The sequence below is a fragment of the Tachyglossus aculeatus genome, chromosome 4, assembly GCF_015852505.1.
Source record: "Tachyglossus aculeatus isolate mTacAcu1 chromosome 4, mTacAcu1.pri, whole genome shotgun sequence".
In the NCBI taxonomy this organism is placed as follows: domain Eukaryota; kingdom Metazoa; phylum Chordata; class Mammalia; order Monotremata; family Tachyglossidae; genus Tachyglossus; species Tachyglossus aculeatus.
This window is the reverse complement of record NC_052069.1, coordinates 104717471-104733575: the sequence shown is the minus strand read 5'-3', so window position 1 is coordinate 104733575 and position 16105 is coordinate 104717471. Positions and strand designations below refer to the sequence as shown.

At 41.3% G+C, this 16105-nt stretch overlaps 1 protein-coding gene and 1 non-coding gene across 2 annotated transcripts in view; one reads left to right on the top strand and one right to left on the bottom strand.

The window, feature by feature from the left end:
* TTLL11 (tubulin tyrosine ligase like 11) overlaps positions 1–16105 on the bottom strand; it is a 202771-nt gene that overhangs the window by 84215 nt on the left and 102451 nt on the right. The gene's annotated exons all lie outside the window — the stretch shown is intronic.
* Positions 6040–6178, top strand: LOC119927834. Its single transcript, XR_005450802.1, has one exon. It is a non-coding gene; the product is annotated as a small nucleolar RNA SNORA7 (small nucleolar RNA).

Sequence of the window (16105 nt, the reverse complement as noted above, 5' to 3'; positions counted from 1 at the left end):
TCACATGTGAATTTGTCAGCTAAGAAGGGAGAGGGAGTTTCAGGTAAGAGGGAGGACTTGGGCAAGGCATCATTGGTGAGATAGACACGATTGAGATTCAGAATGGGTTTTTTTGTTGTTGTTTTTAAATGACACTTGTTAAGTGCTTACTCTGTGCCAGTCCCTGTATTAAAGCACTAGGGTAGATAAGAGCCTAATCATATTGGACATAGTCCATGTCCTACATGGGGCTCACAGTCTTAGTCCCCATTTTACAGATGAGGTCACTGAGGTACAGAGAAGTTAAATGACTTGCCCAAGGTCAAGCAGCAGATGTGGTGGAGCCTGTATTAGAAGCCAGGTTCTTCTAACTCCCAAGTCTGTGCTCTATCCACAAGGCCACGCTGAGTAGGTTGGCTTGGAGTCAAGTATACAGGCTAGGTTTCAGTAAGAAGTTGTACTCCTCCTCCAGCACTTAGTACAGGACTCTGCACACCACACGTTCTCAGTAAATATTATTGATTGACTGTCTTTTCTCCTTCAAATTTCCCTCTGTTTGTGGCTCAAATATTACCTTCCAAGGAGGCAATATTACCCCTCAATCCTTCAGCAAGAACGTATAGATGCTGAGGGGGAATTCCTTCCCAGGTGATAATGGCCTCCCTGAAGAGAATTCCTCTCCTCAGCTTGTTTCAGTGCTTAAATTAGAAATCTTGATATAGTTGAATTCTTTAAACATTTGGCATTTACTCTAAGCAAATATGATAAAATAATAATAATGAATATAAATAATAAATAATGGATAATATAAAAATATTCATTGCAACTTGACACTAAAATCCCACCCTGTTCCATTTCTTGTTAAGATCTCAAATAATTACTATTTATCTCTAACATCTTTGAGGATTCACTTCAGAATTCAACTACCTCATCCATAGCTCTAAATGAGACAGCCTAATTCATGAGACAAACAGCCTTTACTAAATCACTCTAGATTCCAAGTAGAGGGAAAGGTTAAACCAATATTGTAAATGACACCAAGATATCTTGGCATCCTTTGGAACTTTCCCGAGCCAACAATTTATCTTCTTTCTCTCCCGCTCACCTCGTCTCTATACCAGATATTTTTCTGACAAACAACGATCTCCTTCTCTGGATATTTTAAGAATTATTCATTCAATCGTATTTGAATGCTTACTGTGCATAGAGCACTGTACTAGCACTTGGTGGAGTACAATACAACAATAGATTCCCTGCCCAAAGTGAGCTTACAGTCTATAGCAGGGGGAGACAGACAGTAATATAAATTACAGATATGTACCATGTGAGCTTCCTCTCCCATCCAGGTGCTACTAGGGCATAAAATCATGAGCAATGGCACCTTGACTAGACTCACGACCCATTAGTCCCATATTCTGTCACCAACAGCGGAACGAAAGGACACACAGAGGCTGCCATTTTCCACTTAGCTTCTTGTGGGGCGAAGAAACTGAAGCCCAGAGAAGGTGAATGACTTGCCCAAGGTGTGTACGCGAGCACATGCACGCAACACACACACACACACACACACACACACACACACAGGCCTGTAACAATTAACAGAGCTGGAACTTGAATCCCAGTCTGAATAACTTTAGGGGATGATTTGAGCATTGTTCCTTCAAGAGACAGGAGGATGGACTGATTTATCTCTAAGGTTATTTTTACTGCCATTATTCTATGATATAAAGAGTTTGAAATATAAAAGGATCCCCTGGGAGGTTTTTAGCATTCTCTCCCCCAACCTGGTCTGAATATTAGTGAAAATTATGTTTAAGAAGCTATATGAACATGTTTCTATGGTAAATGCATTTTAATGAACCTCAGGGTTGTGTTTGTTAATGTGAAAAGTTGTTATATTGAAATCATCTCAGCTTAGTTTAGGAACACAAGGAAACCCTTCTAGACTGTGAGCCCGTTGTTGGGTAGGGACCGTCTCTATATGATGCTGATTTGTACTTCCCAAGCACTCAGTACAGTGCTCTGCGCACAATAAGCACTCAATAAATACGATTGAATGAATGAATAAACTCCCTAATGAAAATGATATTTTTATCAAAATTAAATTGAACTCTACTTTGTTTTAACTTACTGCTGATACTAACACTAGCAATATAAAAATGAATCCATGAGCATTCTCTGATGCTTTAAAATCAAATTTTAGGAATATCAAGAAAGAAAAACACAAGTTTTGGTAAAACTACTTCATTATCAAAATAACATTTGAAAAATGTGTAAACTGCTTTTCTTTACTCTATGCTGCAAATGTATTAATAGTCACCCAATTAAACTAAATTCTTTTTATAGCAGCCAAGTCTTGTTTTCTAAACAGAATAAATGTAATAAAGGTCAAGTTTGAGGTAGTATTTCTGCTGCTGTAATGAAAAACAAAATGTAATTTATATTCTGATGTCTACCTCCATTGCAATAATTTCTCTAATTCTCCAATTCATGATAGAACTCCATGCCAGAAGGATCAATGGAGAAAATAGTAACTACATGTGAAAAAACAATTTCAATTTTAATAAAGCTTATGGAAATGGGATCTAAGACTTCTTATCTTTTATACATGACCACTAATTTATTAGTATTTTTCCCCATCTGTGAGCTACCCCCTTTTATCCTTGCTGGTCTTAATCTTTATGCAAATAAAGGCTGTTAAGGACAAACAAATTTGCAACCACTAATTAACGGCTTGAAAATCTACAACATTTGATGTACCACACATTTAGGCATTGAGTTGAAAATTAAACTGGGTGGGCCCTGTCTGTTAATATTGTCTCAGATTTCTGCTTCGGTCGGTTTCACATTGGGGTTCTATTACAGGTTAGGATTAAGTAAAATGCTCTCTATTACCCCTCCATCACTTTCTAAAGGAAAAGAAAAGAAAATGTGTTATTTGGGCTTTAAAATCTCCACCCCTTTGTCCTGATTCTCCAAGCAATGCTAGAAATGGAAAAATGAACTTGATTTCTAAGTACCTTGTTGTATGGAATGTAAAATTAGAATGTCAGCTCTTCAAAAGACTTTCCGTGGATTAGGAAAACGCTTTTAATATTACAGGCAGGCTCATGCCTACTCAGTTCTGAGAGGAGATAATGGCGTTCACCCACGCTGGAAATGAAAATGAGAAGTCAGAGGAAACCGAACACTTCCAGAAAGCGGCATATGTCGGGGGCAGCCTTAGATTCTCAGCTGGCAGGCCTGACAAAATCTAGAGGGGTGAACAATTAAAAATCAATCAGGTTGGCTTTGGGGAGAGGAGAAATCTGACTGAAAAGGGGACCCTGACTCAGAGGGAGGCAAGTAGATTAAATTAAACCCACAGAAATGCAGTCCTACTGTTGTCAGCTCCCTCTCAGTATGCTCTAAATTCAAGGCCATTGCTCAGAAATAGTGTAAAATAACAAAGTCCAGAAATAAATAGGCAAAGGCCATTATACGTCTATCTACTCTCAATTTATATCCTAGTCATTACCAACACTTTCATTCGGAAGTAATCTTCTAAGAGTAGGACCTCTTTGAGCTCTAAGATCTTTCCATAATTTTCCCTGTGATCTCTCGCTTGCATTATGTTCTGACATACAGAATGCATTAGCTCTGACCAAATGGATATTAATAAATAACCATGCTGCTCATAATTGATAAAAATAAAAATAGTAAAGGTCTCAAAATTGAGCAATGCAGCCTCTTTCAAATGACATGCTTACTCATTAGCAGGATCTGGACGCCCTAAAGAAACCATTTATTTTTCCACTGAGGAACAAGTAGAATTCCTGATTGAATTTTCAGTAATAAAGTGCTTTCCTGACAAATATTCAAGAAAGGTGAGCGTATCCATCCAGGCCGGGCTGACCCTATACATGAGAGCTATAATTCTATTTGTTCTGATGATTTTGACACCTGTCTACATGTTTTGTTTTGTTGTCTGTCTCCCCCTTCTAGACTGTGAGCCCATTGTTGGGTAGGGACCATCTCTATATGTTGCTGACTTGTACTTCCAAAGCACTTAGTACAGTGCTCTGCACACAGTAAGTTCTCAATAAATGCAACAATGAATGAAGGAGTGAATAAGAGGAAAAGATCCAGAAGGTTCTACAACAGAGGACTCCCCACTCCTCAGGGCCCCACCCAGGGGGAAAAGTCTTTTTCGAGGGGTGGCAATTTCTCACCTGGAACATGGCCAATTTCAGGGGAGGGAGGAGGAAGCCGGGAAGATGGGAAGGAGCGACAGAGACATGAGGAGAATCTATGCTAGGTGTCCAAAGGATATGGGACTCTGGGGTGTTCACACTGGGCAGATGGGATTCATCAAGAGCTCTTAAGTAGCAGTAACAATAGTATGGCTCAGTGGAAAGAGCACAGGCTTTGGAGTCAGAGGTCATGGGTTCATATTCCAGCTCCGCCAATTGTCAGCTTTGTGACTTTGGGCAAGTCACTTAACTTCTCTGGGCCTCAGTTACCTCATCTGTAAAATGGGGATTAAATCTGTGAGCCCTCCGTGGGGCAACCTGATCACTTCGTAACTTCCCCAGCACTTAGAAAAGTACTTTGCACACAGTAAGCACTTAACAAATGCCATCATTATTATTACTATTACTTTTTGAGCATCTGAATGAAATACAACATACTAAGGGCATGGGAAAGCTCAACAGAGCACAAGACTTGTCCCCTACCCACAAGGAGCTCACACTCTAATAGGGAAGACAGACGTAGCAACAGACAAGCGGGGTCATCAAAATGAATAAATCTGAATGTTCAATCATATAAATATAAGTGCTAAGATAGACACCCATATATATGCCTATATATATATATATCCATATATACACCTATTTATATACCTAAATATATGTTCATATGTGTGTTTATATACACCTAATCAGCCAAGTATACAGATGTGTCTAAAAAGGTTCTAATTCTACTCTGCAACTTGTCTGCTATGTGACCTTGGGCAAGTCACTTAACTTCCCAGACTGCACCCCCTATTCCTCTCTTCCTCCCCATACCCCCACTCTGCCCTACCTCCTTCCCTCCCCATAGCACTTGTATATATTTGTACAGATTTATTACTCTATTTTACTTGTACATACTACACTATTTTGTTAATGATGTGCATATAGCTATAATTCTATTTATTCTGACGGTTTTGACATCTGTCTACATGTTTTGTTTTGTTGTCTGTCTCCCCCTTCTAGACTGTGAGCCCATTGTTAGGTAGGGACCGTCTCTATATGTTGTTGACTTGTACTTCCCAAGCACTTAGTACAGTGCTCTGCACACAGTAAGTGCTCAATAAATGACAATGAATGAATGAACTTTTCTGTACCTCAGTTATCTCAGCTGTAAAATGGGAATTGATACTGTGAGTCTTATGTGGAACAGCGAATTACAACCTGATTAGTTTATACCCACCCCAGTGCTTAGTACAGGGCCTGGCACATGGTGAGTAAGCACTTAAATACCATTTAATATGTAAAAGCAAGAAGTGGTTGAAGGGTTGATGAGCGATAAGGATGAGGCATTTATGAGCAAGTTCCTGTTTTTTTATGGTATTTGTTAAATGCTTACTTTGTGTCAAGCACAGTTCTAAGTGCTAGGGTAGACATAAGGTAGGTTGGACACGGTTCCTGTCCCACGTGGAACTCAAAGTCTAAATCAGAGGAGGATTTTATCCCCATTTTACCGATAACAGACACAGAGAAATTAAGTCAACCAGCAGATGAGTGGTGGGGTTGGGATTAAACCCATGTTCTCTGAGTCCCAGGCCCATGCTCTAATAGGCCATGCTACTTCGCATTGCCCCCATTGCCTGAAACTCCCTTCCTTCAAAAATCTGACAATTCACAGCTCTTCCCATTTTCAAAGTCCTTCTGGAAATACACCTCCTCCAAGAGGCCTCTCTTGATTCATTTCTGTTCTTCCCTCTTTATAGGTATCCAACAGCCACCTTATCACTTACAAATTCTCAGTCTTTAAGATGCACTTCAGAACATATTTTATAGACCCCATTACTTAAATCACCTCTCAGGGCCGCATCTGGAGAGTTTCCAGTATTCTGCCAAATCTCGACTATGGGAGGGAGAATCAAGCAGAGGCATATCCATTCCATTCCTAGCTTGGGCAGTGGCTAGTGGGTGGAAGGCAATCTGCTACAATTCAAAATTCACCTGTGCTGGGCAGCAGCAGCATGGGAGAGTGTTGAGGACGGAGACTCGGGTTTACTGTGAGGCAATGGTAAACCACATCTGCATTTTTACCAAGAAAACTACCAGAATGATTGCAGATTGAGGTAGGGCGTTCTGGGAGAGATGTGTCCATGGCATTGCTTTGGGTTGGACAAGACTTGATAGCATAAGACAACAACAATTAAACACTACCTTACGTACATACCCCCACCTTTCCTTCTTCCTCCTATTAGTAATTTATTTTAAATATTTGTCTACCCCACTAAATTGTATGCTCCTTGAGAGCAGAGACAGTGTCTACTAATTCTATTGTACCTCCCCAATGCAGTACTCTGACATCAATCATTCCATAAATGCTACTGATCTATTGATTAGTTGGAGTGGATATAGGCAAGGTGAGAATGGGGCACACTCAAGAGATGGATGGCCTTGGGAAGATCAAATCATGTAGCAGTGAGTTTGGGGAGGCGGGTGAGGGTAACTCCAAATGTGTCTGCCAAATCTATTGGATTGTACTCTCCCAAGCACTTGGTACAGTGCTCTTCACACAGAAAGTGTTCATTAAATACCAATGATTGATAGGTCACAGTTTCTGTTGCTGTTGAACCTTTTGACAAAGTCAATTCTGGTTATTGGCTTCTAACCAAAGAGTATGCCTCAGTGATCAGTGTGAGATTTGCCGTGCTTCCTGGGGTTTCGAAAGTGCTCCAGAACTAATTGTCCTGAGATGGTGGTAGCAAAATGCTGAGACAATCTCAGGCCCACTGGGACAAGTCCTAAGAGCACACCTATCCCAGGGGTAAATCAGCAGGTGCTAGGACCCTGGCACAAGAAACTGTGGCCTAGTGGAGAAAGCATGAGCCTTGGAGTCAGAAATATAATAATCGTGGAATTGTTAAGTGCTTACTCTGTGTCAGGCACTGTACTAAGTGCTGGGGTGGATACAAGCAAATTGGGTTGGACACAGTCCCTGTCCCACGTGGGGCTCACAATCTCGATCCCCATTTTCACAGATGAGGTAACTGAGGCACAGAGAAGTTAAGTGACTTGTCCAAGGTCACTCAGCGGACAAAAATGGCAAAATGGGAAAGGTGAGGGGCTCTAAGCTGGAGCAGCAAGGAGGGAAGAGGAACAGTGGATAGAGTATGAGCCTAGAAGTCAGAGGGACCTGGATTCTAATTCCAGCTCTGCCGATTGCCTACTGTGTGACCTTGGGCAAATCACTTAACTTCTCTGTGCCTCAGTTTCCTCAACTGTAAAATGGGGATACCTGTTCTCCCTCTGATTGAGACTGTGAGTCCCATGAGGGACAGGGACTGTGTCCAACCTGATTAACTTGTCTGTACCCCAATGCTTAGAACAGTGTTTGAAATATAGTAAGCACTTAAATACCATTTTTAAAAACCCAAAAAATTAAGTACCTGACATCAGAGGGATGGAAGCATCATGGTGAGATTTGTGGGGATTTTCTGACATCCAAATTCTTGGTCTGGATTTCACTTCCTTGGACTCTAGTTATATTCATTTGTTGAAATCCCTTAGGAAGTCCCCATCAGTAATTTTTCATGGCACGTACTGAATTTTCTTATGTTCTTATAAGAAGAGAGGACACTAGTCTGTAAATTCTTTGTGGACAGGGATCATATTTACCTACTCCACTGTGTTGGACTCTCTTAGCACTTAGTACAGAGCCCTGCACACAGTAAAAGCTCAATAAATACCATTGATCAACTGGCGGATTAGTCACTCTAATCATAACCATGGGGATGGTTGTTTAGGAAGGTCCCCAAAGGATTCCTCCTAAGAACCAATTGTGTCTGTGAGTCCAAGTATCAAGTTGGTCTGATCTAGTTAAGACACTGGTGTTGGTCTTTTATGGCATTTGTTAAGTGCTTACTATTTGTCAAGCACTGCGCTAAGCACTGTGGTAGATACAAGTTAATCAGATGGGACAAAGTCCCTGTCCCATGTGGGTCTCACAATCTAAACAGGAGAGAGAACAGGTATTTCAACTCCATTTTACAGCTGAGGAAACTGAGGCACAGAGAAGTTAAGTGATTTGCCCAAGGCCACACAGCAGGCGAGTGGTGGAGCTGGGATTAGAACCCAGAGCCTCTAATTCCCAGGCCCATGCTCTTTCAATTATTATGCTTATATATCTTCAATGCATAGCACAGATGAGCTTAGTTTATAAACATAATAAATGAGCCATACCCAAATGCAAACTGGGGCACAAATAGCAAACATTTAACTAGACAGTGTTGGTATTATAAACCTCAGTTTTCCCTTAAAAAAAAAATTGGTGTTGCATATGGCCAAAGCAGAAAATCTTTTAAACACAGTTTGTATATTCAGGAATGTGCAGTCACTGTGCAGGACAAATAGTCAAAGATAAAATCCAAAGCCCGACTTTCAAACGCTAGCCATACAAGTATGCTAAGTCGAATTTCCAAAATCAAAAACAGAAAATGTTTCAGGAAATAAACTATTAATTTCAAAGTGTCCTAAGAGCCTATGCTTATCATTCAAAAGCAAACCCTTTCAAAGGGAATTATTTCTTTCCACCTTAAATTTGATAGAAACTGGGATTCCAAAATGTTTTTCCAAGGATCCCCACAGGTCAGCTGTCACTCGCTCCATTTTCCTATTAACCTGGAAGTCTGCCAGGTCTTCTAGGGCTGCCTGGTGGAAAGTTAGCAAGAAACATTAGTTCAGTAGCAATAATATGTTGGATTTGATGGGCCTGTTTCCCAAAGATTTCAAAACACTCTCTCATCAATCAACAGTATTTATTGAGCACTTACTGTGTGCAGACCACAGTACTAAGTGTTTGGGAGAGCACAATACTCCAGAGAATTAGTAAACATGTTCCTTGCCCACAGTGAGAACAATGCTTTGCACATAGTAAGTGCTTAATAAATGCCATTAAAAAAATTTAGAGGGGAAACTGACAATAAACTACAGTTATGTACATAACCCCTGTGGGGTTGAGTGTAGGATGAATAGTAAGTGCTTAAAGGTGCAGAACCAAGCTCATAGGTGAGGCAGAAGGGAGAGGGAGTAGGTAAATGAAGTCTTAGTCAGGGAAGGCCTCTTGGTGGAGATGTGATTTTAATAAGGCTTTGAAGGCGGAGAGAGTGGTGGACTGTCATATATAAAGGGGGTAGAGGATACTAGGCCAGAGGAAGGATGTGAGCAAGGGGTCAGTGGTGAGATAGATGAAATTGAGGTACAGTAGGTTGGTGTTAAAAGAGCAAACTGGGTCATAGTAGGAAATCAGCAAAGTAAGGTAGGAAGGGGTGAGGTGATTGAGTGCTTTAAAGCCCATGATAAGGCATTTCTGTTTGACGTGGATATGGATGGGCAATGATTGGAGGTTCATGAGGAGTGGGGAGATGTGGACTTAATGTGTCTGTTTATCGTTGTATTGTACTCTCCCAAGCGCTTACTACAGTGCTCTGCACACAGTAAGCACTCAATAAATACTATTGAATGAATGAATTCTTAGAAAAATGATCCATGCAGCAGAGCGAAGTATGATCTGGTGTAGCGAGAGACGGGAGGCAGGGAGGTCAACGAGGAGGCTGATACAATAAGAGAGAGGCAGCTCTGATGATTCCCATTTAACAGACCAAAACATTAGTGGCAGAGGTCAAGAAATTTCTCCCAAGTTCCACAGCGAGTGGTACTGGCAGATGTGTTGGAAGGGAGCCACTTGAATACAACTGATAGAAACAAAAGTAGAAACTAAAGTTTCTATTTTGCTTGGGAAATGCAGGGCTGTATACTTCTGCATCCCTCAGACCAATGTTTGCAGAGACTAATGTTTTATTAGGTAAATAATTTATCATGTAATCACAACCCTGGACTACTTCCTGACCCTAGCACAAGGTACCAGGGGAGGCTATCTTCTCTCCCAGAAGGAACCATAGGAAAGACTGATAAAGTTTAATACTTAGAACAGGACTTGGGACAGAGTAAGCACTTAACGAGTACCATAATTATTAATTATTATTTTAAAGAAGACTGTGACAAAGGAAAAGATTTGAGATACACAATCAGGAAGTCTCAGGCAAAAATTCTTAAGAATGAAGGAGATAAATGGGAGGTCTCACAAGGGACAGGGACTGGGCCCAAGCTCATTTCCTTGTATCCACCCCAGTGCTTAGTACAATGCCTAGCACGTGGTAAGCACTTAATGAATACCACAATTATTATTATTAGGTTACCACAGTGTCTGGATAACTGGCAACCAGTAGTCTCCTGGCAACATGGCTGGGGTAGAGAAAAATCATTCATGCTTTTAACGTCCCTAGATTAATTAGGTAATTGCTTGGCACCACTGCCTGGTTCGCCAAGCAAAATGATTACTGAGCTTCAGCTTGTGAAATATTCTGCCACTTTTTATGGCATTTATTAAGTGCTTACTATGTGCAAAGCACTGTTCTAAGTGCTGGGGAGGTTACAAGGTGATCAGTTTGTCCCATGGGGGGCTCACAGTCTTAATACCCATTTTACAAATGAGGGAACTGAGGCCCAGAGAAGTTAAGTGACTTGCCCAAAGTCACAAAGCTGACAATTGGCAGACGGAATTTGAACCCATGACCTCTGACTCCAAAGCCCGTGCTCTTTCCATTGAGCCACGCTGCTTCTCTAACCTAAAGTACGAGCTTAGAGCAATCACCAGTGGCAGTACTGTTGTACGGAAAAGCTATAAAATGTCAGACTAATGAGATAATAATACTTTTTATTCTAATAGCGGCTTGCCCTAATTTAGTTCTTGAAAAGGATCTTTGCCAACACTATTTTAAAAAGCCCCTGAGAAAGGTCTAACTTTCCTGGACTCTCTTCCTGCTGACTGTAAATGGACTAGATTTTGCATAACTATTAGTGGCCATAACAAACTTGTGATAAAACATTTTCCTGTTACTTGCTCAGTCCTTCTGTTTCTTACCACTACCAGTTCACCCGAGTGTAACTATACTCGTCATTTTATTCTGAGGAGGTGGCTCCATTTATTAAAGTAATTCAAAAAACATCTGCAAGGAGCATTTGAGGTCTTCTCTAATTCTATGACTTTATCATTTTCACCCTTCTTAAACATAGCAGGAAGAATGTTTTGAAAACAGAAGGCCATCTTAGGCTGAAGTATTCATTTTTGGTAAACTGAAGTATTGGCTTCTTTGTGTAAATATTTAACAGTGAGAATTATAGTTTTTTAAGCTACTGAGATGGGAGCAAATAAAATAATTATTTGAGAAATATTTTAATGTTGGATCATGTAGATATAACCTTAAATGATTTTGCTATATTTTTAAACATTTCCTGAATAACACAGATAAGTGCTTCCCGATCTCTGTGAGGTATTATAAAAATGAAATTGTTGCTTTATTGTTGTTCATTCTAAAAATGAAAAATGAAATTGTTGCTTTATTGTTGTTCATTCTAAAAATGAAAAATGAAATTGTTGCTTTATTGTTGTTCATTCTAAAAATGAAAAATGAAATTGTTGCTTTAACCAACTGGTCAGAGGAGCAGCGTGGTCTCATCGATATTGCATAGGCTTGGGAGTAGGAAAGACATGGGTTTAATCCCAGCTCTGCCACTTGTCTTCTGTGTGACCTTAGGTAAGTCATTTAACTCCTCTGTGCTTCAGTTACCTCATCTGTAAAATGGGGATTAAGACTGTGAGCCCCATGTGGGACACGGACTGTATTCAAACTGATTAGCTTGTATCTACCCCAGAGCTAGAGCAGTGCTTCACAAATACCATTATTATCATTATTGGCAAACCAACTTAAGGATATCATTTTCAAATGAAATCATGCTGTTTTTATATTTGGTGTAATATATTTTGTCTTATTTGAGAGCTTAAAATATATTGCTTTATCATTTTAGAATTCTTTATAGGTGTTTTCTACCTCTGATGTAGAATAGAGATTTCAAGCTGTCATGCTTTATCATTCAAAGGGAATCATGTGTTTCTTTTTTTAAAAAAAGAACCTTATAGTGGTACTGTACTGAAGGTTTTGGAAGTTTTGGAAAGGGAAAAAAAAATCTACAGATCTGATTAATACTTCACATGGTTCTGGACATGGTGATTTCCTTCTCTCTTGGAGGACTCCTTCACTCCCAAGGTTTCCACTCATTCATTCAATTCAATCATATTTACTGAGTGCTTAGTGTGTACAAAGCACTGTACCAAGTGCTTAGTTCATCTCTATGCAGATGATTCCCCAATCTACCTCTTCAGCCCTGATCTCTCTCCTTCTCTGCAGTCTCCCATTTCCTCATACCTTCAGGACATCTCTATATGGATGTCCCCCTCTAGACTGAAAGCTCATTATGGGCAGGGAACATGACTACCAACTCTGTTTTATTGTACTCTCCCAAGCATTTAGTACCATGCTCTGCCCAGACTAAGTGCTCAATAAATACGATTGATTAATGTTCCATGGACACCTCAAACGAAACAGAAGTACTCATCTTCCCACCCAAATTCCATCTCCCCAATCTTTCCCATCATTATAAACACCACCTCCATCCTTCCTTGTCTCACAAGGCTGTAACCTTGGCATTATCCTTGACTCATCTCTTCCATTCAACCCAGTCAGGCTGTCACCAAATCCAGTCAGTTCTACCCTTCATAACATTGTTAAAATCTGCCCTTTCCTCTCCATCCAAACTGCTACTACATTGATCCAAGTACTTCTCATAACCCACCTTGACTATCAGGCCAACCTTCATGCTGACCCTTCTCCCTCCTGCCTCTCCCCACTCCAGTCCATGCTTCACTCTGCTGACTACATCATTTTTCTAAAAAAAAAATGTTCAGTCCACATCTCCCCACTCCTCAATAACCTCCCATGGTTGCCCGCTCACCTCTGCATCAAACAGAAATTCCCTATCACAGACTTTAACAGCACCCAATCAGATTTCCTCCTCCTATCTTACCTTGCTGGTTACCTACTATAACCCAGTTTGCTCCTCTGACACCGACCTATTCACTGCTCCTAAATCTTGTCTATCTCACTGCCAACCCCTTGCCTGCATCCTCTCTCTAACCTGGAACTCCTTCCCCTTATTTGCCAGATCTCCACTCTCCCACCTTCAAAGCCTGATTAAAATCCCAACTCCTCCAAGGAGTCCTTTCCAATTAGGCCCTCATGTCCCCTATTCCCTCTCCCTTCTGCATCACCTACACATTTGAATCTGTACCCTTTAAGCCCCCACAGCACTTATGTACATGTCCATAATTTACTCATATTAATGCCTCTTTCTCCCTCTATACTTTAAGCTCCCTGGGGGCAGGGAACTTGTCTAACAACTCGGTTGCATTGTACTCTCCCAAGCGTTTAGTACAGTGTTCTGTCCACAGTACGTGCTCAATAAATACCATTGATTGACAGCTGCAAGTCTTAAGAAAAAACACCTAAAATTCAAAAGCCAGAAATTTGATATAAAATAGGCTTCAACACAATATAAAAACCACTTTGGGTAAAATATTTAACCTATTAGGCAATTTATAGAAAGTGTCCCACAGAACAAAGCCAGCCTTTCCCCTGTGAAAATAAAGAGGTCAGAAAGATCTTTAGCGTCTGTCTTGTGCTCCTCCAACTTTCTCCCCAACCTATATTCCTAGATTTTGAACCCATCGAGGGACAGGGTCTGTGTCTAATTCCTATCTGAAAACTCTCAGTGCTTAAAACGGTGCTCTGAACACTAAGTGGTTCATGAATACTATTACTACTACTATTACTATTTCCATTAGAATGGGCTTGGACCCCACAGCCTCTCAACAATACCTTCTTAGGTGCATAGCTCAGGATTATGGTTTTGGAATGGCTCAACCACTTCACACGGAGGTGGAGGCCAGCGACGATTTATTACCGTAAATGGGTCAGCTACATCCTTTCCCTAAAATAAGATTGGCAGTCCAAACTAAATTATATATTTCACGACTGCCCCCATACATTCATTTCTGTCATACTGTCAGTGTTAAAATTTACAGTCGATATAATCTCTTTGAAGGGGGATCAACTCCTAGAAAATACAAGCTCAGTTTTAAATAGAATTTTAATTTTAATGAAAGCTTCAGGGAATGCTGTTTATGCTGCTCATCTTTCATACCTGGTGATTAAGTTAATTTATACTTAATGGAAAAGGATATTTCTAATCCCCAGACAGGCTCAACATCTGTCTGTGGCTATGTTGTTGGAAGCCTAAAGCTGCTAGTGATTGATGTAATAAAACCTGAAAACCGTAGGCCTGACACCTGAAGGATGTTGGTAAGGGGTGGGAGGGATGGGATTCGCTGGCTCAAGGCTCGTGATTTAAAGCAAGACCATGTCCAAAACACTCCTTTTTGTCCTCCTCTTAAAACTCACATCTGGATTCCCTTCCCAGTGTTGCGTAGGCCAGGTTGGGAGTAAGTAAACAGTGTCCATTAGCAAAGGGTTTACCTAACTGATGTCTGCATGGGGCCATGTCGGAGACTGGACCACCAAGGCTTGGTTGGTTTGCAGCTGGTGACAATGTCTGATCTGAGCACCGGGCAGGGTTGAGAAGATTGCAGCATGGCCTAGTGGATAGAGCACGGGCCTGGGAGTTAGAAGGACCTGGGTTCTAATCCCGGCTCCGCCACTTGTCGGTCGTGTGACCTTGGGTAAGTGACTTCACTTCTCAGAGCCTAAATTACCTCATCTGTAAAATGGGGATTAAAATTGTAAGACCCATGTGGGATAAGGACTGTGTCCAAACCTGATTAGCTTGGACCTATCCCAATGCTTAAGACAGTGTCTGGCACATAGTAAGTGCTTAACAAATACATTTAAAAAAAATTGACCACTGCAGCAGGAGCAGGGGTGATCCCAATTTGGGCTGCTGCAGCTCGAGCTCTGCCAGCTGGGCACAGAAAACTGCCACTGCATACAACTTCAGGAGGGTTGGGAGCCAGGACTTTCTCATTGAGGTACAGAAAGCTGCCACCACTGCTACACCTAGGACTTCAGAAAGGATGGGAGCAGGGGCTCTCCCAGAGTTGGGGCCACAGAGAAATGCCACTGCTGCTGCTCCCACTGCCAGCTCAACCACCACTGCTGCATCCAGGACTGAAGGAGGGGTGGGAGCCAGCGCTCCTTCAGTGGGGCATTTCAATGCATGCAGGAGTCATGGAAGGCAGACCCCAGGCCAGGGTCAGATTGTATCATAAAATTGGGGAAGGGGGGCGGTGGGGCCGTGTTGGGTCATAGTTCAACCCTTTTGAGTAGGGATTGGTAGAACTGATAGGACGCCCAAACAAATGTGTAATCCAGCCAAACACCTCTTAATGCAAACTATACCCCGTTGCAGACCCGATAAAACGTTAGTGAGGAATTAGCCAACGTTCTTCCAACAATGTGTGTCTTCACAATGTCAGAAGAAAGTCACACGCATATACTTATGCAATCATTGGAGTTAATCAACTATGCATACTATAATCTTAAAACAGTGTTTGTCTAGAATGTAACCCCAGTGTTATAGGAGGACTGGGTGTACGTGATAAAATGGGTCACCAATTAGGTCACCGGAGCCGGTACTGGGGAAGAAAAATGGGGAATGGGAAGCGAAAGGACAGGCCTGAAAGCAGACCTGAGCAGACCACAGGTCCACAGAGGCTGGGTCTTAGGCTGAAGGAAAACTGGGGCTAAGGCCAGGAGCATGCTGGGACTGAGGCAGGGGAACAGTCTGGTGCCATGGTGTGGGAGGGGATTGCCTGAATTTGGTTGGGCTGGGATAACACAAAATATGATTCCTTTATAAACTCTGCTTCTTTTCGGGACTTTAAATTTGTGGACAATGAATGTGTCTATCAACAGTGCTCAATTAACCATATTTGTTGAGTGCTTACTGTGTGCAGA